The sequence below is a fragment of the Cibotium barometz genome, chromosome 54 (genome assembly GCF_041138505.1).
Source record: "Cibotium barometz isolate CiBa-2024 chromosome 54, ASM4113850v1, whole genome shotgun sequence".
Classification (NCBI taxonomy): Eukaryota; Viridiplantae; Streptophyta; class Polypodiopsida; order Cyatheales; family Cibotiaceae; genus Cibotium; species Cibotium barometz.
The window spans coordinates 18,134,700-18,161,242 of NC_141099.1; positions in this window are offsets into that span (position 1 = coordinate 18,134,700).

Below are 26,543 nucleotides of genomic sequence, written 5' to 3' on the forward strand. Positions count from 1 at the left end.
GAGTGAGTAAGGATGTTATATTTGATAAGATGAGTAGCTGGCATATGCCTAATATATGCCAATGAAATATTTTATAAATGTTAAAGAAAATAATTAAATGGGTACCTTAATTTTGAGTAGTAATAACATGCACTTAATGGACTAGGAGAGTTCTCTAGTAATGAGTATAATGTGAGATCTTGGTTAGGCAAGTTCTGAGGCAGAACGTTAGGCATCCTGATGTGTCATTTGGTGGTACTACAAGTGCTAAAAATTTAGCAAGTTCACATGTATCATGCAACGGAAAATAAAAGGTGGATCAAACTTTTATAATGTGTGATGTTTTATCAAGTCATTGCTTTTAGAGATAGTGGCTCAAAAGAGACTCTTGTTGATGAGGAGTTTGGGATCCCAGCTACTATTAGACATGTAAAAAGAGACAAATTAGTGAATTAAAAGATAATCTTGATGGAGATAGTGGCTTAGAAGATACTCTTGTTGTTGATGAGGAGTTAAGGATCCCAGCTCTATCATTACACTTGGTGTACAAAGAGCCAAAGTAGTGTTTTGAGAATACCTGGTAGTGAACTAGGTGTACGGCCCAACATTTCGATGCAAAGTTATGGACCATATCCCTACATGCAACTTTATGAAAAGATTAGATAAAAACTCAATCTACATCCTGGACGAGGTATAATCTCATAACGTAAGCTTGTATGTTTATTTAACTTTGTGAAGCAACGTTCTAACAATAATCCATTAAAATCTACTATTACATTTCTATGCAAAGTTATGGACCATATCCCTACATGCAACTTTATGAAAAGATTAGATAAAAACTCAATCTACATCTTGGTCGAGGTATAATCTCATAACGTAAGCTTGTATGTTTATTTAACTTTGTGAAGCAACGTTCTAACAATAATCCATTAAAATCTAGTATTACATACATTTGCATGTCATCCCTTGTATCCAATCCTATGTCTTTGTTAACACATTTGTGATATACTTAATCTTTTAAAAAACTCAATAAAAAAAATCAAAACTCAATAAAAAAAATCACACACAGATAGTTTCTCTCAAATATTAGATATATTTTCACTATATAAATTAAATTTGGTAATGTGATTAGTTATCCACATATTGTAGATGGTTTCAAATGTTGGGTTTGGTTAGTTATCCAAATCTCACTACATGATGTCTTGTGTATAGGTTTATAGAAAAACAAAGACATAAGGCATTCATTTAACTTACCAAAACTCAATTTAAAAATCATCAACACATGCTTTCATTACTCTTACATACCGGATATATATTTCAATACATAAAATTAAATTTTATCATATAATTAGTTTTTCACATATTTGGATAGATTTGAATGTCAGATTTGGTTAGTTGTCTAAATATCACTAGATGGCAGACATCTTATGCATGGGTGTTATTGGCGAGATGCAATTACTTGTCTAAATCTATGTTAAGGTTGGGTAATGCTAGTGGTCAAATCTTATAGATGGATGTGAATTTCTAGATCTGGTCACTTTTTCAAATCCATGTCATGGGTATTAATGCTAGGGATTTGGCCAATTATCAAAATCTTATGTATGAATATAAACTTTTTATGACCTTGTTGACATACCCAAATGATCAACTATATGTGATGACTAAATTTAAACAAGTGTCCAAATATTAATTTAGGGTATTAATAAAAAAATCGCAAACACATGGTCTATTGTCTAATGAACATGGCATATGTTTCACTTTGTAAAAATGAACAAATGATGATGTAGTCACTTTGTCATTATGAACAAGTTATGATGCAGTCAAGTTAGCTCAACAATAGTGTCTTTGAATTATAACAAAATGAAATAGAAGTTCTTCTATATCAAGATCATAAGTAACATACATACCAATCTAACTAATGATATTCGTAGAGAATTTACTTACATATCATAATGGAAAAAACTATCCTATACTAATAAAATGAGAACTAAGTGTGATTTTTAAACACCTATGTTATGTCTGGCTCATTAGAAAGAAGTTGATCAACAAAGTCTAACATTGCCCCTTCATGCTCCTTTGTAAGTGTAGGTATATGCCTTGGTGTGTGGGGCCTTCTATCAAAAGCTGCTCATTTGTAAACATAGAATCCTCTCCCTCCTTTGTGATTCTAGCCCATGAACTAATTTCAAGTTTCCCCTTGATAAAGCTTAAGCACATTTATTTGATCTCGTATAATCCTTGTAAGCTTGGAGCCATTACTAGTGTCTTCCGTTTGTGTATAAAAGCCATTATACATATGCTTCTTATGTTGAGATATCGAGCTCGTCTAGTGAGGCGGTGGCCACTGATGACCCGCCTGGGGGATAGGCCCCACACTTACACCACTGGCATGGTTGGTGAGATCTTGGGTGATATGCGGCCAGTGGGATGACAGGCTGTGTGACAGCCATTCTAGAGACTAGCATAGTTATAGCGCCAGCTCATTTAGTCGGGTTCACACTATAGAGAACCCGTGTATGTATTGGTTGAGTACCTTTCATATTGTGTACTCTTATTTCTTGTATATGGTGTGTTGAGTGTTGAGTAGAGAAGAAGAAGATTTTCAGCCTCTCACCTTGTGTGTTCTCTATTAGGGTTTTGTGAGTGTGTGTGTGTGCTTGCAAGAGCTCAATCTATCTTCCCCCCTACATCTTTTCATGGTATCAGAGCCTGGTTTATGCTAAGGGTTGAGCTACAAGCAAGAGAACCACAGGAAGCGGTACGAGGGTAAGAGCTTCAACTACTCTTTCCTATTTGTGTTGGTGACTACACCCTTGTCGGGAGCTCTACGGGAGGCACCGGCCAACGATCTCTGATTGAGGAGCTTTCTTCGCGGGAGTAAAGCTATAGGGCAACTATACTGTCCTATCGGACAGGTCCTATCGGACAAAATTTTCTGGGCCGAAAACGCGTTTCGAACACGTCTAGACCTCCGTTTTTCAGAAAGCAGGCGATTTCGAGCACTGCAGGTAAGTCATCGATTTTCTGCAGAACTTTGTTTTAAGAACTGCAGGAAGAGAGATTGACTGTGCAGACACTGTGGGTGTTGCAAAGAGGTCTACAGCTGCCATTGGGTGTATGTATGCACATTGAAGTCACTGGTTGTGACATTTGAGAGTACTACAGTATCGCTGTGCAAAAAATACAGCAGTTTGTGGAGAAAAACCAGAGTGCAGTTTCTGGTAAAATTGTGTGTTTGGCAAGATGTCAAATGATGGGATAACTCAGATTGTGGCTGAGAAGCTTGATAAGAAGAACTTCCATGCTTGGAGGTTCAAGTTAACGAATTTCCTGATGGGAAAAGGCTATTGGGACTACATAGAAGGTGAGCATGAAGAGGCACCGGAGATACCGGATATAAATCCGACTGCTGCAGATGTGAAAGAGTTTAAAGACTCGAACCAAGGAGCCAGGAAGGTTATGTATTGGCTCTCTATTAGTATACAAGACACCATGATTGGGCACATTCAGGATGCCAAGTCCCCCAAGGAGCGTGGGACACCTTGGTAAAGCTTTATGAAACAAATACTAAGGCACGCAAGATACAGTTGAAGAATGAACTTCATACTGTGGAGAAAAAGAGCATGTTTGTGAATGACTATGCATTGAAGATAAAGGGTATTGTGGAATCCCTTGCATCTATTGGTGTGTCAGTAGATGATGATGATAAGGTGGAGGTCTGTCTCTACGTGGTCTCCGGCCACAATACAAGGCATTCAAGACGTCTATTCAGACTCGGGAAAACATTCCCAACTTTACAGATTTGGTGTCTATGCTGATTATCGAGAAGAGCTTGGGTGAAGACCAACAGTCTTCACAAAGCAAAATAGTTCAGAGCAACAGGCCTTCTACACGAGTTCAGGAAGAGGACGAGGTAGAGGAGGCCGTGGATGCGGTCAAGGAGGTGGCCGAACAGGTAATCAAAATTATGGCCAGCAGAGCAGCAGCAACAACAACAGTCCCAGAATCAACAACAACAACAGTCCCAGAATCAACAACAACAACACGCATGTGGAAGAGGCAAATTCAGAGGCAGGGGGAGTCAAAGAGGCCGTGGAAATTGGCAAAGGCAATATAATGATGCACGTGAATGCTATTACTGTGGTAAGCCTGGACATGTGCAGGCAGAATGTTATAAGAAGCAGGCTAACATGCAAAATGGAAAAGTGCAGCAAAACAACTATGCATTCTCAAGCAGAAATAATGAGGACAATGAAAGGTTGTTTGTTATGCAGCATGTCGTGAATGCCATGTCTGAAAATGTTGATGCAGCACAAAAAGATAATGTATGGTATGTGGATTCAAGAGCTTTGAACCACATGACGAGTCATGGGGAGTGGTTCAAGGAGATGAAAAACCCAGAAAGACCAGGTTTTGTGGAAACAGGGGATGACACTGCTCATCCAATTGTCCATGTTGGAGATGTGCCATTGTCTATGCAGGATGGCAAAGTGAAGTACCTTGCAAATGTACTTCATGTACCGAACATAACAAAGAATCTGGTTTCAGTTGGCCAGGTGATTGAGCAGGGTTTGCAGGTTCGGTTTAAGCCTGATGGTTGTTATGTTGAAGACTTTAAAGACAAGTGCAGGGAGGTTGGTTGCAAAAGGCAACAGAGTGGGCAGAATGTTTACGTTGAATGTAGACATGCCTGAAATGAGTGCTGCAATGTTTGTAAATAGTTTAGGAATTGTTACAAACACAGACATTTGGCATAAAAGGATTGGACATGTGAATGTGCAGAGATTGAAGTCTATGCAGACCAAAGGAATTGTGACAGGGCTGCCAAAATTTAAAGTGGAAGGTATGCAGAAAATATTTGAAGCGTGCCAATTTGGGAAGCAAACAAAGCATGTGTTTCCACGTAACAGATATGTGAGCAGAAATGCACTAGATGTTGTGCATTCAGATGTATGGGGTCCTACGAAGACCATATCTATGGGAGGCTGCAGGTATTATGTGACTTTCATTGATGACCACACAAGGAAAGTGTGGATATATTTCATGAAGGAGAAGAGTGAGGTGTTCACTCACTTTCAGAATTTCAGAGTTTTGGTTGAAAAGCAAACAGGGAAATATGTAAAGTGCCTAAGGTCAGATGGAGGGGGAGAGTACTTCTCCAATGAGTTCTCTGAATTTTTGAAGAAGAATGGTATTCGGAGACAGTTTACATGCAGATACACTCCGCAGCAAAATGGAGTTGCTGAGCGGAAAAACAGGCACATTGCTGAGATTACGCGGGCATTGATGGAAGAGAAAAATATGCCACATAGCTATTGGGCTGAGGCTGTTTCTACAGCAGTATACATCAGCAGCCATACATGATGTAACTCCAAAGGAGAGGTTTACGGGCAGAAAACCAGATTTGTCTCATCTGAAAGTCTTTGGATGCATTGCATATGTGCATGTGCCAGATTAGCTGAGAACTAAGCTGGATCCGAAAGCTGAAAAATGTGTGTTTATTGGATACTCCCTTGAGCAAAAGGGATACAGGTGTTATAACCCTGCTACACGTGAGTTGAGGGTAAGCAGGGATGTTGTTTTTGATGAGATGAGCAGCTGGTATGCTGCTGAAAAAGAAGCTGTTGGGGCTGATGTGAGTGGAAGTGTGGTTGCACAGAATGCAGGTCAGCAATCACAGTCTTTGAGTGGACCAAGAGAGTCCTCATCTAGTGGGTCTGTTGATAGACCATGGAGTGGCAGGCTGCGTCATAATACCAGCCCTACAAATGTGATTACTACATCACGTAAAGGAAAAGAGAAAGTGGTTGAGCCCCTTGGTATGGCTGACATTTCTGCAGGGCATTCTCATGTTGATGGAGAGTCTAGTGGCTCAGATATGAGCCTTGATGAGGAGCTTTGGATCCCAGCTATGAGAACACCTGGTGTAAAGAAGGCTATGGACGCCATGAATGAAAAGCTGCGAAGATCAGGGAGAGTGAAGAACCCTGTGTGCAGAGGTTTACTTATGATGGTTATGTGGCACATCACTATGCATATATGCAAAGGTTGTGCAGGTTGTTGAGCCCACATGCATTGATGAGGCTGTTGGAAATGTGTGTTGGGAGGAAGCTATGGATGAGGAGATGGATGCACTATATGGAAATGAAACTTGGGATTTAGTGCAATTGCCAGAAGGCAAGAAAGCCATTGGATACAAGTGGGTGTACAAAGTTAAACATAACAGTGATGGAAGCATAAATAGGTACAAGGCTAGATTGGTAGCCAAAGGATATGCGCAGACATATGGGATTGATTATGAGGAAACTTTCAGCCCAGTTGCCAAGATGGCAACGGTGAGAGTTGTGATAGCAGTGGCTGCGTCAAAGCAATGGTCTTTACATCAGATGGATGTAAAGAATGCATTCTTGCATGGGGATTTGCAAGAAGAGGTGTATATGTTGCAGCCACCTGGTTATGAGGATGTGGGTCACCCCAAGCATATTTGCAGGTTGAAGAAAGCCTTGTATGGCTTAAAGTAAGCACCAAGAGCATGGTCTGACAAGATTTCTGAATATCTTGTCACTATTGGCTTTCATGTAGCCAATGTAGATTTCTCATTGTATGTGAGACATGGTGATAGAGGGGTTGTGCTTGTTGTTGTCATCTATGTAGATGACTTGATCATTACGGGGGACCATGATGCAGAGATCTTTAATGTAAAGATCTTGCTTAGACAGAAGTTTGAGATGAAGGATCTGGGGGAGCTCAAATATTTCTTAGTCATTGAGGTGATTAGGTCACCACATGGTATTGGATTACTGCAGAGACAGTATGGCTTGGACATGTTATCCAAGTATGGTATGACAGGCTATAAGCCTATTTCTGTGCCATTGGATCAGAATGGCAAGTTGAGTGCAGATTCAGGAGAGATCTTGGAGGACCCTACTATGTACAGAAGCATAGTAGGAAGTTTGATCTACATGACGATCACCAGACCAGATTTGAGCTATGCTGTTGGGTTGGTGAGTCAGTTTATGCAGGTTCCACGGAAACTGCATTTGGATGCAGTGAGACGCATACTGAGGTATGTGAAGTCTACTCTGCATTGTGGACTATTCTATGAGACTGGGACAGAGATATGTGTACATGGTTACACAGATGCTGATTGGGCTGGTAGTATCTTAGATAGAAGATCTACTAGTGGATTCATGTTTTCTTTGGGGAGTGCTGCTATGACTTGGAGCAGCAAGAAGCAGCCTACGGTTGCTCTATCGAGTACAGAGGCCGAGTACAGAGGAGCTGCTATGGCAGCATGTGAGGTAGCTTGGTTGAGAAAGCTACTTGCAGATTTGGGTCTATCAGTGTGGATAGACAAGTTGTCATTTTTTGTGACAACATTAGCAGTATACAGTTGGCCAGGAACCCAGTCTTTCATGCTCGTACGAAGCATATAGAGGTCCACTACCACTTCATCAGAGAGAAGGTGTTGGCGGGAGACCTTGACCTTGTTTATGTCAGCACAGAGGATCAGGTAGCTGACATCTTCACCAAAGCATTGGGTATAGAGAAGCTCTGCAGATTCAGGGCTTCGCTTGGTGTACATGAGATGGAGTTGAGCTTGAGGGGGAGTGTTAAGATATCGAGATCGTCTAGTGAGGCGATGGCCACTGATGACCCGCCTGGGGGATAGGCCCCACACTTACACCACTGGCATGGTTGGTGAGATCTTGGGTGATATGCGGCCAGTGGGATGACAGGCTGTGTGATAGCCATTCTAGAGACTGGCATAGTTATAGTGCCAGCTCATTTAGTCGGGTTCACACTATAGAGAACCCGTGTATGTATTGGTTGAGTACCTTTCATATTGTGTGTACTCTTATTTCTTGTTTATGGTGTGTTGAGTGTTGAGTAGAGAAGAAGAAGATTTTCAGCCTCTCACCTTGTGTGTTCTCTATTAGCGTTTTGTGAGTGTGTGTGTGTGCTTGCAAGAGCTCAAGCTCTCTTCTCCCATGCATCTTTTCATCTTAATGAGAATACATCAAACACATATACTCTCTACAAAAAGACTGTATAGTTATAAAAATATCATCTTCCATCTTTAGTAATACTTTGTGTGCACTAGCTTGCTCTTCATGTGTATTTAAGTCAATACTGTCACTATCACTATTGTAAGTAGTATCCAAAATATATGGTCTATGCTCCAAATCCTAATAGCAATGATTGTCATGAATTCCTTCTTTTTGCTCACTAATACATGCACCAAAAAAGACTAAGTATTGATTGATGCGTCCACATGAAATTTATTAGAAGGGTTTATAGTGATGTTACCAATTGCTAGCTTATATTTCCCAGATAGCTTCTCTAATGCACTCTCCAAGGTGCACTCTCCAAGGGTACAAGTTGCTTGAATGTTACAAATGCAACAAGGATGAATTGTGCATATTCAATAGCTAGTTTTAACAATCCATGCAACATTAAGAGCTTCATGTCATGCTATGAACCCCATGAACTGCATCGATCACCATTTTGTGCTAATGGTATAGTGGTTCCTTGAATGCGTTTCAAATGAAATCCATCCCTTCCATGTCTGGTCCAACCTAGTACTTATCAAAATGAAAACTAGTTTCCTCCTTTTGGTTTATAATCCACCAACTGTATGCTTGCACTGATGAAGGCAATGCATTTTTATGACCCCTACTACGAGCAAGCTTCTTTTTAGCCATATTTGACTTGATTCGACTATCTTTTCATAGTATTGTGTTTGGATATTATAAGTCTCACACTTCTCCTATGACTTGTCAACCTTGTCACTTGAATTTTCCTTGTTCACTCTTTCATAAGATCTTCTTGCAACACCTTATCATCCTTCATTTTATGTACTCTTTTTTTCATATCCGTCTTGTCCGTATTATGCTTTCCTCTAACTAAAACAATCTTGGAACCATATATCTCTTCTTGAACGATCTTAATCCTTGTAAACACTTGGACATGGCACGAGTAGGTTATTTCCCACCCACCCTTATTGACATCATTATTATGCTCAGCATGATGGGGTAGTGATCCATCTTTGTATGCATCTATAATCCTCATCCACATCTCAAACATATCATCTAGGCATATTACCATGTTCACATCCTTGGTTATAACACTATCACCAAATGCAACTCGTGCTAGCTAGATAAATTACTACACAACATTCTCAACATTAAGCAATGTTACAAACTACTTTATCAATGATAAGCAAGAATATATTGAGGTATTTCTAAAATATTAAATATGGAAAGGTCGGTAATTACTTACATCCCATTCTACACATTGTTCACTTCTCTTTATAACTCCTTGGTGAGGCTTTTCATGTCTATTGAATGTAATCCATTGGTCCCTTATTTGATTTAAGTTATCATGATATGGAGATTGTTGCAATATTTTGAGATTCTAGGTTTGCCATTCAAGACAACTCCACACTCTCCTTTAGAGGGCAATTTTACACTTTCCTTGCCACCCTTTCCATTATAATACTTCTTTCTTTGATTCATGGCTTCATCTATCATAGTCTGCAGCACTCAAGCATATTGTTCTCATATTCAATTGTTGAGATATCGAGCTCATCAAGTGAGGTGGTGGACACTGATGACCCACCTGGGGGATAGGACCCACACTTACACCATTGGCATGGTTGGTGAGATCATGGGTGATATGTGGCCAGTGGGATGACAGGCTATGTGACAGCCATTCTAGAGACTGGCATAGTTATAGCGCCAGCTCATTTAGTTGGCTTCATACTATAGAGAACCCTAGTATGTATTTGGTTGTGTACCTTTTCATATCGTGTGTACTCTTATCTTTGTATATGGTGTGTTGAGTGTTGTGTGAAGAAGAAGAAGATTTTCAGCGTCTCACCTTGTGTGTTCTCTTTTAGGTTTTGTGAGTGTGTGTGTGCTTGCAAGAGCTCAAGCTCTCTTCTCCCTTGCATCTTTTCATGGTATCAGATCCTGGTTCATGCTAAGGGCTAAGCTGTAAGCAAGAGAAGCACAGGAAGAGGTATGAGGGTAAGAGCTTCAACCACTCTTTCCTATTTGTGTTGGCGACTACACCCTTGTCGGGAGCTCTATGGGAGGCACCGGGGCAACGATCTCTGATTGAGGAGCTTTCTTTGCGGGAGTAAAGCTTTAGGGCAACTATCCTATCGGACAGTATTTTACGGGCTGAAAACGCGTTTCAGGCACATTAGGACCTCCGTTTTTTAGAAAGCAGGCGATTTCGAGCACCGCGGGTAAGTCATTGATTCTCTGCAGAACTCTGTTTTAAGAACTATAGGAAGACAGATTGGTTGTGTAGACATTGTGTGTGCTGCAAGGAGGTCAACAGTTGCCATTGGGTGTATGTATGCACACTGAGGTCATTGGTTGTGACATTTGAGTGTAGTACAGTATCGCCAAAAAATATAGCAATTTGAGCAGGACAAACCAGAGTGCTGTTTCTGGTAAATTTGTGTGTCTGGCAAGATGTCAAATGATGGCATAAACCAAATTGTTGCTGAGAAGCTTGATAAGAACAACTTCCATGCTTGGAGGTTCAGGTTGACAAATTTCCTGATGGGAAAGGGTTACTGGGACTATATAGAAGGCGAGCATGAAGAGGCACCGAAGATACCGGAGATCAATCCAACTGTTGCAGATGTGAAAGAGTTCAAGGATTGGAGCCAAGGAGCCCGAAAAAGTTATGTATTAGCTCTCTATCAATATACATGACACCATGATTGGGCACATACAGAATGCCAAGTCCCCCAAGGAGGCATGGGGGACACCTTGGTAAAACTCTATGAAACGAATACCAAGGCACGAAAGATACAGTTGAAGAATGAACTTCATACTGTGGAGAAAAAGAGTATGTCTGTGAATGACTATGCACTGAAGATCAAGGGTATTGTGGAATCCCTTGCATATATTGGCATTTTAGTAGATGATGATGAATAAGGTGGAAGTCTGTATACATGGTCTCGGGCCACAATACAAGGCATTCAAGACGTCTATTTAGACTCGAGAAAACATTCCCAATTTCACATATTTGGTGTCTATGTTGATTATAAAAGAGAAGAGCTTGGGTGAAGACCAACAGTCTTCACAAAACAAAAACAGTTCAGAGCATTAGGCCTTTTACACAAGTTCAAGAAGAGGACGAGGTGGTAGAGGAGGCCGTGGACACAGCCAAGGAGGTGGCCGAACACATAATCAAAATTATGGCCAGCAGCAACAACAACAACAGTCCCAGAATTCACAACAACAACATGCAGGTGGAAGAGGCCCCAATTCGGAGGCAGGGGGAGTCAAAGAGGTCGTGGAAATTGGCAAAGGCAGTATAATGATACACGTGGATGCTTTTATTGTGGTAAGCCTCGACATGTGCAGGTAGATTGTTATAAGAAGCAAGCTGACATGCAAAATGGGAAATTGCAGCAAAACAACTATGCATCCTTGAGCAGAAACAATGAGGATAATGAAAGTTTGTTTGTTATGCAGCATGTCGTTAATGCCACCATGTCTGAAAATGTTGAAGCAGCACATAAAGATGATGTATGGTACATTGATTCAGGTACTTCAAACCACATGACAAGTCATGAGGAGTGGTTCAAGGAGATGAAAAACCTTGAAAGACCAAGTTTTGTGGAAACAGGGGATGACACTACTCATCCAATTGCCCATGTTGGAGATGTGCCATTGTCTATGCAGGATGGCAAAGTGAAGTACCTTGCAGATGTACTTCATGTTCCAAACATAACAAAGAATCTGGTTTCAGTTGGCAAGATGATTGAGCAGGGTTTGTTTTACAGGTTTGGTTTAACCCTGATGGTTGTTATGTGGTGAAGAATTTAAAGACAAGTGCAGGTTGGTTGCAAAAGGCAACAGAGTGGGCAGAATGTTTACATTGAATGTAAACATGCCTAAAGTGAGTGCTGCGGTGTTTGCAAATGGTTCAGGAATTGTTGCAAGTTGGTTGCAAAAGGCAACAGAGTGGGCAGAATGTTTACATTAAATGTAAACATGCCTGAAGTGAGTGCTGCGATGTTTGCAAATGGTTCAAGAATTGTTGCAGTCACAGACATTTGGCATAAAAGAATTGGACATGTGAATGTGCAGAGAATGAAGTCTATGCAGACTAAAGGAATTGTGACAGGGCTGCTAAAGTTTAAAGTTGAAGGTATGCCGAAAATATGTGAAGCATGCCAATTTGGAAAGCAAACAAAGCATGTATGTCCACGTGACAGAAATGTGAGCAGAAATGCACTAGATGTTGTGCATTGAGATGTATAGGGTCCTACGAAGACCATGTCTATGGGAGGCTGCAGGTATTATGTGACATTTATTGATGACCACACAAGGAAAGTGTGACATTTATTGATGACCACACAAGGAAAGTGTGGGTATTCTTCATGAAGGAGAAGGGTGAGGTGTTCACTCATTTTCAGAATTTCAGAGTTATGGTTGAAAAGCAAACAGGGAAATATGTAAAGTGCCTAAGGTCAGATGGAGGGGGAGAGTAGTTCTTTAATGAGTTCTCTGAATTTTTAAAGAAGAATGGTATTCGGAGATAGTTTACATGCAGATACACTCTGCAGCAAAATGGAGTTGCTGAGCAGAAAAACAGGAACATTGTTGAGATTGCGCGAGCATTGATGGGAGAGAAGAATATGCCGCATAGCTATTGGGATGAGGCTGTTTCTATAGCAGTTTACATCATGAACAGGACTCCAACTACAGCCATACATGATGTAACTCCAGAGGAGAGGTTTACTAGCAAAAAACCTGATTTGTCTCATCTAAAAGTCTTTAGATGCATTGCATATGTGCATGTGCCAGATGAGCTAAGAACTAAATTGGATCCAAAAGCTGAAAAATGTGTGTTTATTGGGTATTCCCTTGAGCAAAAGGGATACAGGTGTTATAACTACACGTGAGTTGAGGGTAAGTAGGGATGTTTTTTTATGAGATGAGCAGCTGGTATGTTGCTAAAAAAGAATTTGTTGGGGCTGATGTGAGTGGAAATGTGGTTGCATAGAATGCAAGTCAGCAATCAGAGTCTTTGAGTGGACCAGGAGAGTCCTCATCTAGTGGTTCAGTTGATAGACCATGGAGTGGCAGGCTGCATCATAATACCAGTCCTAAAAATGTGATTAGTACATCACATAAAGGTAAAGAGAAAGTGGTTTAGCCCCTTAGTATGCCTGACATTTTTGCAGGGCATTCTCATGTTGATGGAGAGTCTAGTGGCTTAGAGATGAGCCTTGATGAGGATCTTGGGATACCAGCTATGAGAACACCTGGTGTAAAGAAGGCTATGGAAGCCATGAATGCAAAGCTGCAAAAATCTGGGAGAGTGAAGAATCTTATGCAGAGGTTTACCTATGATGGTTATGTGGCACATCACTATGCATACATGGCAAAAGTTGTACAAGTTGTAGAGCCCACATGCATTGATGAGGCTATTGGAAATGTGTGTTGGAAGAAAGCTATGGATGAGGAGATGGATGCACTATATGGAAATGAGACTTGGGATATAGTGCAATTGCCTGAAGGCAAGAAAGCCATTGGATGCAAGTGGGTATACAAAGGAAAACACAACAATGATGGAAGCATAAGCAGGTACAAGGCTAGATTGGTAGCCAAAGAATGTGCGTAGACATATGGCATTGACTATGAGGAAACTTTTAGCCTAGTTGCCAAGATGGCAACAGTGAGAGTTGTAATAGAAGTGGCTGCGTCAAAGAAATGGTCTTTACATCAGATGGATGTAAATGCATTCTTGCATGGGGATTTGCAGGAAGAGGTGTATATGTTGCAGCCACCTGGTTATGAGGATGTGAGTCACCCCGAGCATGTTTGTAGGTTAAAGAAAGCCTTGTATGGCTTAAAACAAGCACCAAGAGCATGGTTTTATGGTCCAATTAAGGTTCCTATGGGCCAATTGGATCAATCCAAGTGTAGGGAAGAGATAAATTGAAGAATAAAAGAAAACCCCCCCAAAAATGTGCAAATGCTTACATAAGATGAAGAGTGGACTAAGGACCAAAGAAAAGAATTCAAAAAACTGAATTTTGACACCTCAGTGTGGGGATCTCCCCTCGTGAAGTAGGCACCTTTTTCTCATCATTACTTCCAATTTTTAATCAATAAAATGAGATATTTTCATCTCTTCTCTCTCCTATTTCAAAACTAGATCCAAAAAGTAAGCTGAACTAACCCAAAAATGGTCAGAAATTGACCAAACTGATCTAGAAAATTCTAGAATCAGTTTGCTTGGTTAGAGACTCACTTTTTCCTATAAATAGAAGCCTCTCCCTTTGTAAAAGCTTAATGGTGTTTATGCACTGTTACTCTAGTCCTGAGTCCTAAGCCATCTACATTGACTTTTTTAATAATTCAATTGTTTTTGGCCTAATCCTCTCCCAAAGTGAGTTGGTGGCCACTATTGCTTCAAACAATAGTAGAACCCTCAATCCCTCAAGCCAAAGGAGAGCTTACAAGCTCCATGTAAGCTAACTTTCTTACTTTGTTTACAAATTTTAATGAAAAATCTATGCTTTTTTGGATTTTTATGAATTGCAGATAATTGAATTAAATTCAAATGCTATGTCTTTGATGAAAAGGCCACCCCTTCTCTTCTTTACATTCCAATCTTTCTTAATCCTAGAAAGATTAACTAAGTGATTAATTTTCTTATTGTTTACTCTCTTTAATTTAGAAAATGGTATAGGTTAGAGTTCTATATAATTCTAAATTGGGTTAATTAAATTAATTGTAGAAAGATAAAAATGAGAAATGGTTAGCCATACAAAGGAGGTTATGACAAAATTTTCTAAAATTTTGTGGAAAAAAAGTTTGTTTTTATGTTATCCCAAAAGAATAATTCCCACCATTTTTGCATCTAAAAGAAATATTCTAATTACTCCATGTACATATTCACCTATGAATATGCATGGATATCATTGATATTAATTATTAAATTTGATTTCTATGCATAGAAAGATGCATAATGGAAATTTTTTTATTACAAAAGTGTTATCCATCGTGCCTCCACATGCTGCCTGCTCTTCACGCCACCCTCTGCTCGTTTCTTTGCCTCCTTCCACTCGCGTTTGTGCGCAGTGGTAGGTTTCTCGGGAGAATAGCCACCCCCAGCTACATTTAGCCCATCATCGTACACGAGTTTCTTAAGGTGAGATCTTTTATTACTTAAGATCTCCCTTATTCGCATCCTTCCGAGAATGTCGCATTTGGGGGATTGGGGTACCAACTATGTACATCATCTATCACCTCCCCAACTAATCGGCTATTTTGATCTTTAAATCTAATAAAATAATTTCTATACAAGTTTGAAACTACCCCACGCATGTACTCCATTACCTCTTTCCCCCTCGCATCCATCACTACCCCGCCCCTATCCGTCACATCATAGCAGATCACTCCCTCGACCTCTCTCACCTCCTCCTCCTCCGTCGCATTTGGGGGATTGGGGTACCAACTATGTATAGCATCTATCACCTCCCCAACTAATCGGCTATTTTGATCTTTAAATCTAATAAAATAATTTCTATACAAGTTTGAAACTACCCCACGCATGTACTCCATTACCTCTTTCCCCCTCGCATCCATCACTACCCCGCCCCTATCCGTCACATCATAGCAGATCACTCCCTCCACCTCTCTCACCTCCTCCTCATCCTCACTGTCTCCTCTAACTCTTCTCCCTCTATCTCCTCTCTCACCGCGTGCCCTACTACCTCCCCCACCAAAGCACCCGCCGCATCCTCCACTCCCACTCTTCCTATTGCGGCATTTGCTCTCCTCTGTACTGCGGGTGGAGTCACGACTGGGGGATTGTCTACGTGACTGTGGCTGTGAGGGAGTACGTGATGGTGGCTGTGAGCCCTGACGTGACGGTGCCTGGGAGGGTGTGCGTGAGTGTGTCTGGGACAGGGTATGTCTCCTCGGTGGGTGTGGAAGAGGAGAAGCTGCATGCCATCTCGTCAAACTCGCAGGCATAGATGGCCATGGAGTGACATGGATACTCGAGGGCGGGGTATAGATACCAGGCAATCTAGGAGGGGGATGGGCATACATGTACTCTGTAAGCTCAACTAGACCAGGATGGCGCCCAAAATGATTTTGCTTCCAAAGTTTTTGTTAGGATGGTACATAAAATCTTATTGGTACTTTCTACTTGACCATTTGCTTTGAGGGTAGTATGGTGACAATTTACGATGGATTACCAAGAATCTTGCAAGCAATTGATTAATCACCTCATTAATGAAATGTGAGCCATGGTCACTTACCAATTCCAATGGGCATCCGAATTGTGATATGATTTGCTGATATACAAATTTTGCAATTGTTCGTGCATCCGCTTTCTTTGAGGGTTTGGCCTCCTCCCACTTAGTGAAATAATCAGTGGCTATGATTATGTAGCAGGCTTGTGATGGATGAGCCACCAAACTTTTAGGCCTCACAAAATCTATTCCCCATTTCTCAAATGGTTGCCTGACAATGATGGGGGTTAGTGGCATCTTGTCTCTTTTTTGTGGGATCGCAAAACGTTGGCATTCCCCGCATCTTTTGGTGGTGAACTCATTGGCGTCCCCGAATAAGGTGGGCCACCAGAGTCTAGCTTAGACTCAAGCACCTTTTGGGTTGTAATTTCTTCGACAAAATGCCTGCATTCTATCCTGGAATGAGACTCTTCTAGTATGGTCACGAATTCATCCTCCCTTACGTATCGTCTGAGAACATTGTCTTTGCCCAATCTATACAACTCACCGGTAATCAATTGATATGGTGCTACAAGCTTGATAAGCCTTCATATCTTATCCTTATTTGCAGGTATGTTTTGAGGGAATCCATAAGCCAAATACTCTGAAATCTCTTCGCTCCACTTCAGTATCATATCCAATTTGAATAGACAAGCATCAGCAGGGAGATCATCGTCTCAACACTAGTTGTTGCTGGTCCTCCATTTGGAACTCTAGATAGGTGGTTGGCCAAAACATGGTGTTTTCCCTTCCTTACGGTGACAGTAAAGTCAAATTCCAACAACAATAGTAGCCAATGTGTGATTCTTCCCGTGGTGCAAGGTTTATTCACCAGATATAGCAAAGCTTGATGGTCCACAAAAAATATGAATTTGTTAGCCAAGAGATAATGTCGGTATTTCTTGACTACGTAGACTCTGGCCAATCCTTCTCTTTTAGTAGTGGTGTAGTTCACCTCTACATCATTCAATTGATGACTAGTAAAGCAAACTGGATAGTCCAACTTGAATTCACCAGGTTGGGCTAGCATGCAACCAATGGCAAAATTTGACGAATCGATGTGTACGTGGAATATAAGATCCCAATTGGGGGGTTGCAAAATGGGTGTGCTTGCCAAGGCTTGCTTTCAGATGATCATAAGCCTTGGTCCACTCAAAGACAATAAGCAGTTTATACAAGGGTCTGGCTATCTCCGCATAAAATATGATGAAGTGTCGATAATAACCCACATGACCCATAAAACTTTGCACACCTTCGTAGTTGGTGGGCGGTGGTAGTTCGAAGATCAACTTGATCTTGCTATCATCAGTGGATATGACATTTTATGAGACTATGTGTCCTAGTATCACACCATGCTTGACCCAAAACTGGCACTCCAAAGGGTTTAGTGATATCCGATATAATCAGCAACATTCAAACAACTTCCTCAAATAGTTCAAACGATCTTCCCATTGATAATGTGCACATAGATCATCAAAAAACTCTTCCAACCACTTTTGTAAGTAGTCCTTAAAAGCTGTGCACATCAATCTTTGAAAGGTTTTGGCATTTGTAAGACCAAACGGCATGACCTTGTAAGCGAATATTCCCCACATGGTATTGAAGGCAGTCTTATGTTGGTCTTCTGGTGCTATGGACACCTGATTGTACCCTGAAAACCCATCCAAGAAGTTGTATGCTTCCCTTCCAGCCACTCTCCAGGACATGTTTGGTATACGACGGTAATGGATAATGGTCCCTTCGAGTGGCTGCATTTACTTTCTGAAGATTGACACATACTCTCAATTTTCCATTCTTTTTAGGAACTATCACAATGGGCGATAACCAATCCGTATGTTCGATCTCATAGATAAAGTCAGCAGCACAATGAGGTTATCAATTTGCTCCTTTACAATTGCTGCATACTTTGGATTCATCTGGTATGGTTTCTACCTGGTAGGCCGTGATCCTTCCATAATTGGAATCATATGTTGTACCACCTCGGGTGGTACCCCTTTCATTTCCTTATAGTTCCACATGAAACAATCCTTGTATTCCTTGAGAAGAGCAATAAGCTCTACTTCTTCTACAGAGGTCAAATCTTTGGCAATATATACGGGCCTTGCTTCTTCCCCCCTGATTTCGCAATAGCAACCTCCTTGACTTCTACCGGCGGGCCATCGTATAATGTTGACAGCCCTTCCTCTTTTAACCTAATGGTTGTTAACAGGGCCACTCTTTGATCATCAATTGTATAGTTCTTGAAATGGTTAGGCACTAAGAGTACATTTGTTTTTTCCCCATTGCCTTTTTTTGTTTCTTCCATGATTTTCTTGGCCTCACGTTTTGCCGCTAAGCCAAGGCTTTGTTGCATTTTCTGCGTCCTGTTTTTGTAAGTTTGGGTGTATCGGTTTTCTTAAGGGTGTTTTACTCCAGATTCCTCCCTTGAACGATATTTTAGTCAACTCTTCGCCCCAATCCTTAGAGAATTCCTCGAGGGGGTCACTCACAAAAAAAATGTGAACATCACGTGCGTTCAACAGAAGCATAATTTTAATTTATGAAACTTACAGAAATATATTTACATAAGGGTATGATTTAAAATTTTTTCAAAAAAATTTACAGATTCATAAAGAAAAGAGGGTATTATATAGATTTAAAAATTCATAAATAAGGGATTTAAAATATAGGCCTTGAACGCACGCGATAAGGATATTTTACATATAGTGACCCCCTCGAGGAGAATTCATCATGTATCCTAGTATCCTCAAGGTTTCTCAACCATTGGGCATCCATTGGTTTGCTTCGCAGCAATGCGTTTCGTCGGGCTAGGTACCGTTTTTGTTTCCACCATCGCTTGTTGCGCTGACTACTGTTATTGACGTCTAGTATCTTCCCCTGTAATCAACCCCTCTTCAGAAATATAAAGACCTTGTTTCTAACTATTTTAGCTTAGAGAGAGAAAATATTCTAGAGAGAGAATGTTCAGATTTTGAATATTTTTGGATAGAAAAATATCTCTTATAATTCAGATGAGTTCCCCTGAAACAGAAATTCAAAAAGAATTTTCCAATGTGCAATTGGAATTAATTGGAAATAGGTATAAAGAACCTTAGTCTAAGGGTCTAGATTTTCAGAAATCTTTAGACTATGGTCCAATTAAGGTTCCTATGGGCCAATAGCATCAATCCATGTGTAGGGAGTAGATAAATCCAATTTGTAAAAAAGAAGATACCCAAAAATGAGTAAATGCTCACATAAGGTGAAGAGTTGAAAATGTACAAGGTTTATTAGTAAAAAACTATGAGCAATATTAAAAATATGAGATATTTTGGGTATCCAAAAATGAGTAAATGCTCACATAAGATGAAGAGTTGAAAATGTACAAGGTTTATTAGTAAAAAACTATGAGCAATATTAAAATGATTCCATTATGACACATATGTAAGGAAGGGAAATTCTTTAAAGGAGGTGCATATTTCACATAAGATGAAGAGTTGAAAATGTACAAGGTTTATTAGTAAAAAATTATGAGCAATATTAAAAGTATGACATATGTAAGGAAGGGGAGTTCTTTAAAGAAGGTGTATATTTCACATAAGATGAAGAGTTGAAAATGTACAAGGTTTATTAGTTAAAAAACTATGAGCAATATTAAAATGATTCCATTATGACACATATGTAAGGAAGGGGAGTTCTTTAAAGGAGGTGCATATTTCACATGCTTGAATGAGTTTTAAACTCATAAAAATTGAGATATTTCATCTCTCCTCTCTCCTCATTCAAATCTAGTTCCAAAAAGTTAGCTTAACTGACCTAAAAATGGTCAAAAATTGACCAAACTGATTTAGAAAATTCTAGAATCAGTTTGTTTGGTTAGGAGCTCAATTTTCCCTATAAATAGAAGCCTCCCCCTTGTTGAAAAATATATAGTGTTTATGCATCGTTACTCTACTCCACCTAAGCCAAGAACTGTGAATTCATTTAATAATTCACTAGTTTTTGGAGCTTCCCTCTTTCTTTAATCCCAATTAGTGGCTCCATCAACATACTTAACCAATTGATTGGTTGGGGGCCTCTACCGTGAACAAAGAATCAAGCAAGTTGTAAGGTAATTAGTGAATATTCATCTTTCTATAATTTCTCAATGTTTCTCTCTTCTCAACCCCTCTCAAGCTTGAGAAGTTTAATTGGTATGGTTTTTTTTTAAATGCTATTGAAGTTTGAATAGTAGTGAAGAGTTACATAATTTAATAAATGCTATTGAAGTTAATTTTTATTTATGTTTAAATTCTAATGATTCTTATGTAAATTCTCTCTCTCACTCAAGAAATGGTCATACTCATGACCCATTCTCAATCCAAATCAAGCTTTTCATAAAGCTTTTCCTTAACCCAAGATTAAGCTATGCTTGAGGCCAAATTAATGGCTTTTTCTTATGCTTTTAGTTTATGTATATTGATGATTCAATCCATTATGGATTAAGGATCCAATTAGAGAATCATTTTAATTATTTCCTTAATGATAAGCTTTATCCCTTAGAAAAATTGAGATTTATCAGTCATAGCAGCGGAGCTATGGCAAAATTTTTATAAAAATTATGCATAAAAAAATTTTCATTCAAAGCATAAAAAGAGGACTTCCTACCATATTCTAGGAATCATCATCCTAGATTAATTGAAAGAATTTCATTATAATCATGGAGAAATTGAATTTTAATATTATGCATAAAGGATAAATTTTTATATCAAAAGTGTTATTTTTACCATTTTTATTTTCATGCATAGAAGTATGCATAATGGATAAATTTTTATATCAAAAGTGTTACTTTTATCATTTTTATTTCATACATAAAAGTATGCATAAAAGAAAATTTTTATATCAAAAGTGTTACTTTTATCATTTTTATTTCATACATAAAAGTATGCATAAAAGAAAATTTTTATATCAAAAGTGTTACTTTTATCATTTTTATTTCATACATAAAATATGCATAAAAGAAAATTTTTATATCAAAAGTGTTACTTTTATCATTTTTAATTTTCATGCATAGAAGTATGCATAAAGGAAAATTTTTATATTAAAAGTGTTACTTTTATCATTTTTAATTTTCATGCATAGAAGTATGCATAAAGGAAAAATTTTTATATCAAAAGTGTTACTTTTATCATTTTTATTTCATACATAAAAGTATGCATAAAAGAAAATTTTTATATCAAAAGTGTTACTTTTATCATTTTTATTTCATACATAAAATATGCATAAAAGAAAATTTTTATATCAAAAGTGTTACTTTTATCATTTTTAATTTTCATGCATAGAAGTATGCATAAAGGAAAATTTTTATATTAAAAGTGTTACTTTTATCATTTTTAATTTTCATGCATAGAAGTATGCATAAAGGAAAAATTTTTATATCAAAAGTGTTACTTTTATCATATTGGATTTCATGCATATAGGTATGCATAAAAGTTATTCTTTTTATACTAAAAGTATGATTTTCCTCATAAATGGATTTTATGCTTAACTTAGATGCATAAGAGAAATTCTTTTATTCTAAAAGTATAATTCTCTACCAAATTGAAATCATGCATAAGAAGATGCATAAAAGATTGATTTTAATTTCGAAAGTGTTAGTCTCCTTAAATGGAATTTATGTATAAATAAATGTGTAGAGAAATCTTATATCAAATAAAAGAATTCTCTTTAAAAAAAAAAAAAAAGATATGAAATGTGATAAGATGTGATAAGAGGTGTATGAGATGTGATAAGAATTGATAAGATGCGTATGGAAGTTGATAGGATGTGATAAGAGGTGTGTTAAGAGGTGATAAGATGCTTATGAAATAAGTTAGGATGTGATAAGATGAATTAAGATGTGTATGGGGGGATGAGGTAAGAAGTGTATGTGATAGGATAAGATGTATATGGGTTGTGATAGGGCGAGAATGGATGTGATGTAAAAGATTAGATGTGAAGGTATATGGGGTTATATAAATGGGAATGTGAAAAATGGATGTATGTATGTGGATGTGTGGATATGGAGATGGGAGTGTGGATGTATGAACATGAAAATGGATATATGCATGAAGATGTATATGCATAGATGTAAATGTGGATGTAGATGTGGATGTATAGATGTGAATGGATGTGGATGTATAGATGTGAATGGAAATGTGGATGTGGATGTATGTGAATGTGGATGTAGATGTGGATGTATAGATGTGAATGTGGAATGTGGATGTGGATGTATGTATGTATGTATGTGGATGTATAGATGTGGATGTATGGGAATGTGGATGTGGATGTATGTAGATGTGGATGTAGATGTGGATGTATAGATGTGAATGGATGTGGATGTATAGATGTGAATGGAAATGTGGATGTGGGTGTATGTGAATGTGGATGTAGATGTGGATGTATAGATGTGAATGTGGAATGTGGATGTGGATGTATGTATGTATGTGGATGTAGATGTGGATGTATAGATGTGAATGGGAATGGGGATGTGGATGTATGTGAATGTGAATGTAGATGTGGATGTATGTGAATGTGAATGTAGATGTGAATGTGGAATGTGGATGTGGATGTATGTATGTATGTGGATGTAGATGTGGATATATGGATGTGTATGTATGAATGTGGATATGGGATGTGGATGTATAAATGAGGATGTGAAAATGGAGATAAGCATGTAGATGTGGATGTATGGATGTGAATGTGGATGTGGATGTGGATGTATGGATGTGGATATGGATGTGAATATATGATATGTGATGTGAAGGAATCTGAAGTGAAGAGATGGAAAAGGAGGTGATTGGATGAGTACACATATACATGGAATGTGGAATAAGTAATGCGGATTAATGAGGGATAATGTGGAAAAATGAGAGTTAATATAGAAACTGTATTTGTAAACTGTTTGTAAATGCTGTTTGTAAATGGCTGTTTTATGTCAAGAATGCTGGGGAAGCATTTTGACCGTCTTGTGATTAAGGTCGTGGAGACCTAACTGATAAAGTTGCAACTGCTGACGGAGAGTCAATGGAGGACGTCTCGCGTAGCAAGGTCGACCGAGGTCTTGACCAGCCTCGGTTCGATTAAAATGGTGAGCTTCCGGTACGGTGGATGAGGGACCAAGGAAGCGGCCTATGAGTGAAGCGCTAGGTCACCTGCGAAGGATCCTAGAGGGTGCTGACCATACGGTGCTCGGGCTCTGGGTCGCCTAGGATACCCACGCGTGCGTCGAGGAAGATATTGGAACAAGGAGTAAGAGTTGTTTTGTGAAACCGGGCATGGATCTGGTTGACTGACCTTGCTGGTCCTCAACGGATGAGTCCATGGCTCTTTTATATGGATCTGTTGGTTGATCTTGCTGATCTTCAACGAGAGTCCATCTTGATAAGTGATTATATTGTTGAGTATTATGGGCTAGGAACTATGGAAACGGCCTCTGTGTGGACAGGTGGTGAGCGTTCTAGTTGCCAATGATGCCATAGATACTCTGATGAAGGAATGATGGGAAATTATGAATCAACTGGATAAATTGGGAGATTGTGATCAGTGGTACTATGGTTTCATTAAAGGATTGTTTTAAAGTTAGCTGATGCTAAGAAAAAGGCAATTTTCATATTGGGTGTGTAAGTGGTGTGGCTAGTTTTATGTTTGCATGAAATTCCGGCTAGGGGGCCTTGGAACTCTTTTCCTTGGTACCCGGGACAAAACCTAACCAAATTCCAAATTGGATCCCATCACTACAGTGGTTGGGCGGTTGGCTAACCCATGGGATCGGATGGGGTTAGGCTGGACTGATGGATCCATAAATCGAGACTCAACTTTGTTTTTACGATAGATAAAGTAAATCCCGGATAGAAATTGTTCTATGGATAGGAATCAACGGCTGTGCCTCTTGATGGGGAAAAAAGCGTTGATCCCAATGATCCAAGTGCAAGTTTCTACCTTGATTTGACCAAGTACCGTTAAAGGTGCAGTCAGATCAGTTGATCCGTAATGATCTTGACTACGTTAGAGTAAAGAGTTATCCTGGTGGAATCGCCCATGCTTTCCGAGTAAAGGAAGTTTTTCCAGTTTCGGTTTTGGACAAACCGACGGATTAGTCTCTTGTCCGGATATCCGTGGGCGAGGCCCCGAGTGTGAGACCCCTACCCACGCATGATGTGCTACTTCCGCTGCTAGTACCCCGAATCCGTTGCTCGGTGGGAACAGGGGGATCTTACAGTTGGTATCAGAGCATTTGGTTAATAAAGATCAATTGAGAAGACAAATAGGTCAGAAATTTATCAAGAAACACAAAAAGGTTGTAATTGTGTGATATAATTCATACAATTTGATATTCAAATTGAAATTCGTAATTTGGTAATTGGGTCTTCAGATGGAAGTACCGCAATTATATAGAATCCTTGACTTGCTTGAGGCCTAGACATGATGGTATTTACCTTATAATTCCAAGGGCCGTGACTATCCGTATATACCGAGAGTATAACTGCAGCTCTTTACTGACAGTATATACGAGTAAATCTAAGACTTGAAATTATAAGCGTTAATGCTATCCAGATGATGAATTTGAATGTGGTTGATATGATTTTTAATTCTGTTTGGGAACTGATGAATTGATTGGGATTCTGATTGAAAAATGATGATTTTTGAAATTTAGTTGAAATATAATAACCTGAGCAAAACCGCAATGAGGATGAATGGGACGAGTCCCTGTAATGATAAATGATGATAATGATTTCAGCAAATCACTATGAGATTAGTGGATTGTGCTGTCAAAGTGCTACTGTTAACACTTGACTCGGTATATCAAGTCAAGGGATGACAAATTGAAAACTTGCTTGACTGAAATTCCCGTGGAGGAATGTTCAGAAAGAAAAATTTTTGATCTGATGGACCATTATCGTGTTAAAGATATGAATGATATGATCTGAAATGAAATTATTTAATGATGAGTTCTATATAAGGGATATTTATCCCCGTATTCTGTTGGGTTGACCAGAATATAAGGAACCCTAGAATAAATTGGATCTTAAGAAAAAGAGTTGTCCTCTACTTGGCGAGATGAGGACATCTCGCGTTTTTTTTAAGTGGGGTAGAATGTAAGAATTCTCCCCAGTTTTTGAGGTATTCAAAAATAAGAATCTCCTCTCTAATCTTATAACTATTCTCTCTCTAATATATAAATTTTTGACAGAATCATGAGACGAGGAAATCGTAGCCGTCAGCAGCCAGACCCTGTCATCACTGAAGATAACGAACTTGATCCTGATGTTCGCAAGGCTCTTCATAGGACTCAACCAGGACCCTTCAAAGGAGAAGGGGAGAACCTAGGTGAGACTGTGGAGAAATGGGTGGAAGCCATGGAAGAGTATTTTGACGTCACAGGTTATAATGAGCTGAGCAAAATAGCTCTTGGCCGGTTGAAAATAGTGGAAACAGCCAGGGTAGCATGGAGGAACCACTGTGACACCAACCGTCTAAATAGAAATACCCAATCTTGGAATGACCTAAAAAACTATTTGAGAAAGAGATTCTGTCCCCCTGGATTTTTGGAAACCAAAATGAACGAATTTTTAGAACTAAAGCAGGAGAACAAAACCATTGAAGAATATCACCAGGCCTTTGCTCTTCTACTCAAATACTCACCACCTCTAGATGAAGAACAGCTCATGGCCAGGTTCATTCGGGCAATGAACGAACCTTTGGACACACTGGTCAAAAATGCCAAACCAGTGTCCATGGCTGAAGCAGTAAAAATGGCAAAGGATTTTGCCAAAGCCTTTGTAGTAAAGGTCCCGCCAAAACCTGCACCCTCTAACTTTAAAAGATTCCAAGCCCAGGAAGGTACTTCAAACTTTCCACCTCCAAAGAGGCAGCAAGGACCGATTCAGAATCAAGATGCAGGAAGATTCCAAAGTGAAGGAAGATCCTTCCCCCAAAATACTTTCTCAGGAGGACCATCTATTTTAAGGATGCAGAACAATGAGCCCAGAAGTGAGAACCGGTGTTTTGGATGCCAAGGTTTTGGTCATCAGTTAAAAGACTGCCCAACTCCTGCCATGTCAAGGGGACAGGGAAGTCTAGGACCCCGAATTCAGAGACCAATTCCTTCATACCAGTCTAATCAGGGTCCGTCTCACCCAAGCCAGGGTAACCCCAGAAGAACTCCAAATCAACCATCTGCCTCTACCCAGAATAACCTTAGAACTCCTTTCCAGAACAGGGGCAACCAAAGAGAAAGAATTCCACCTCAGACTGCAGCAGCCAGAGCAGTCACAATTTC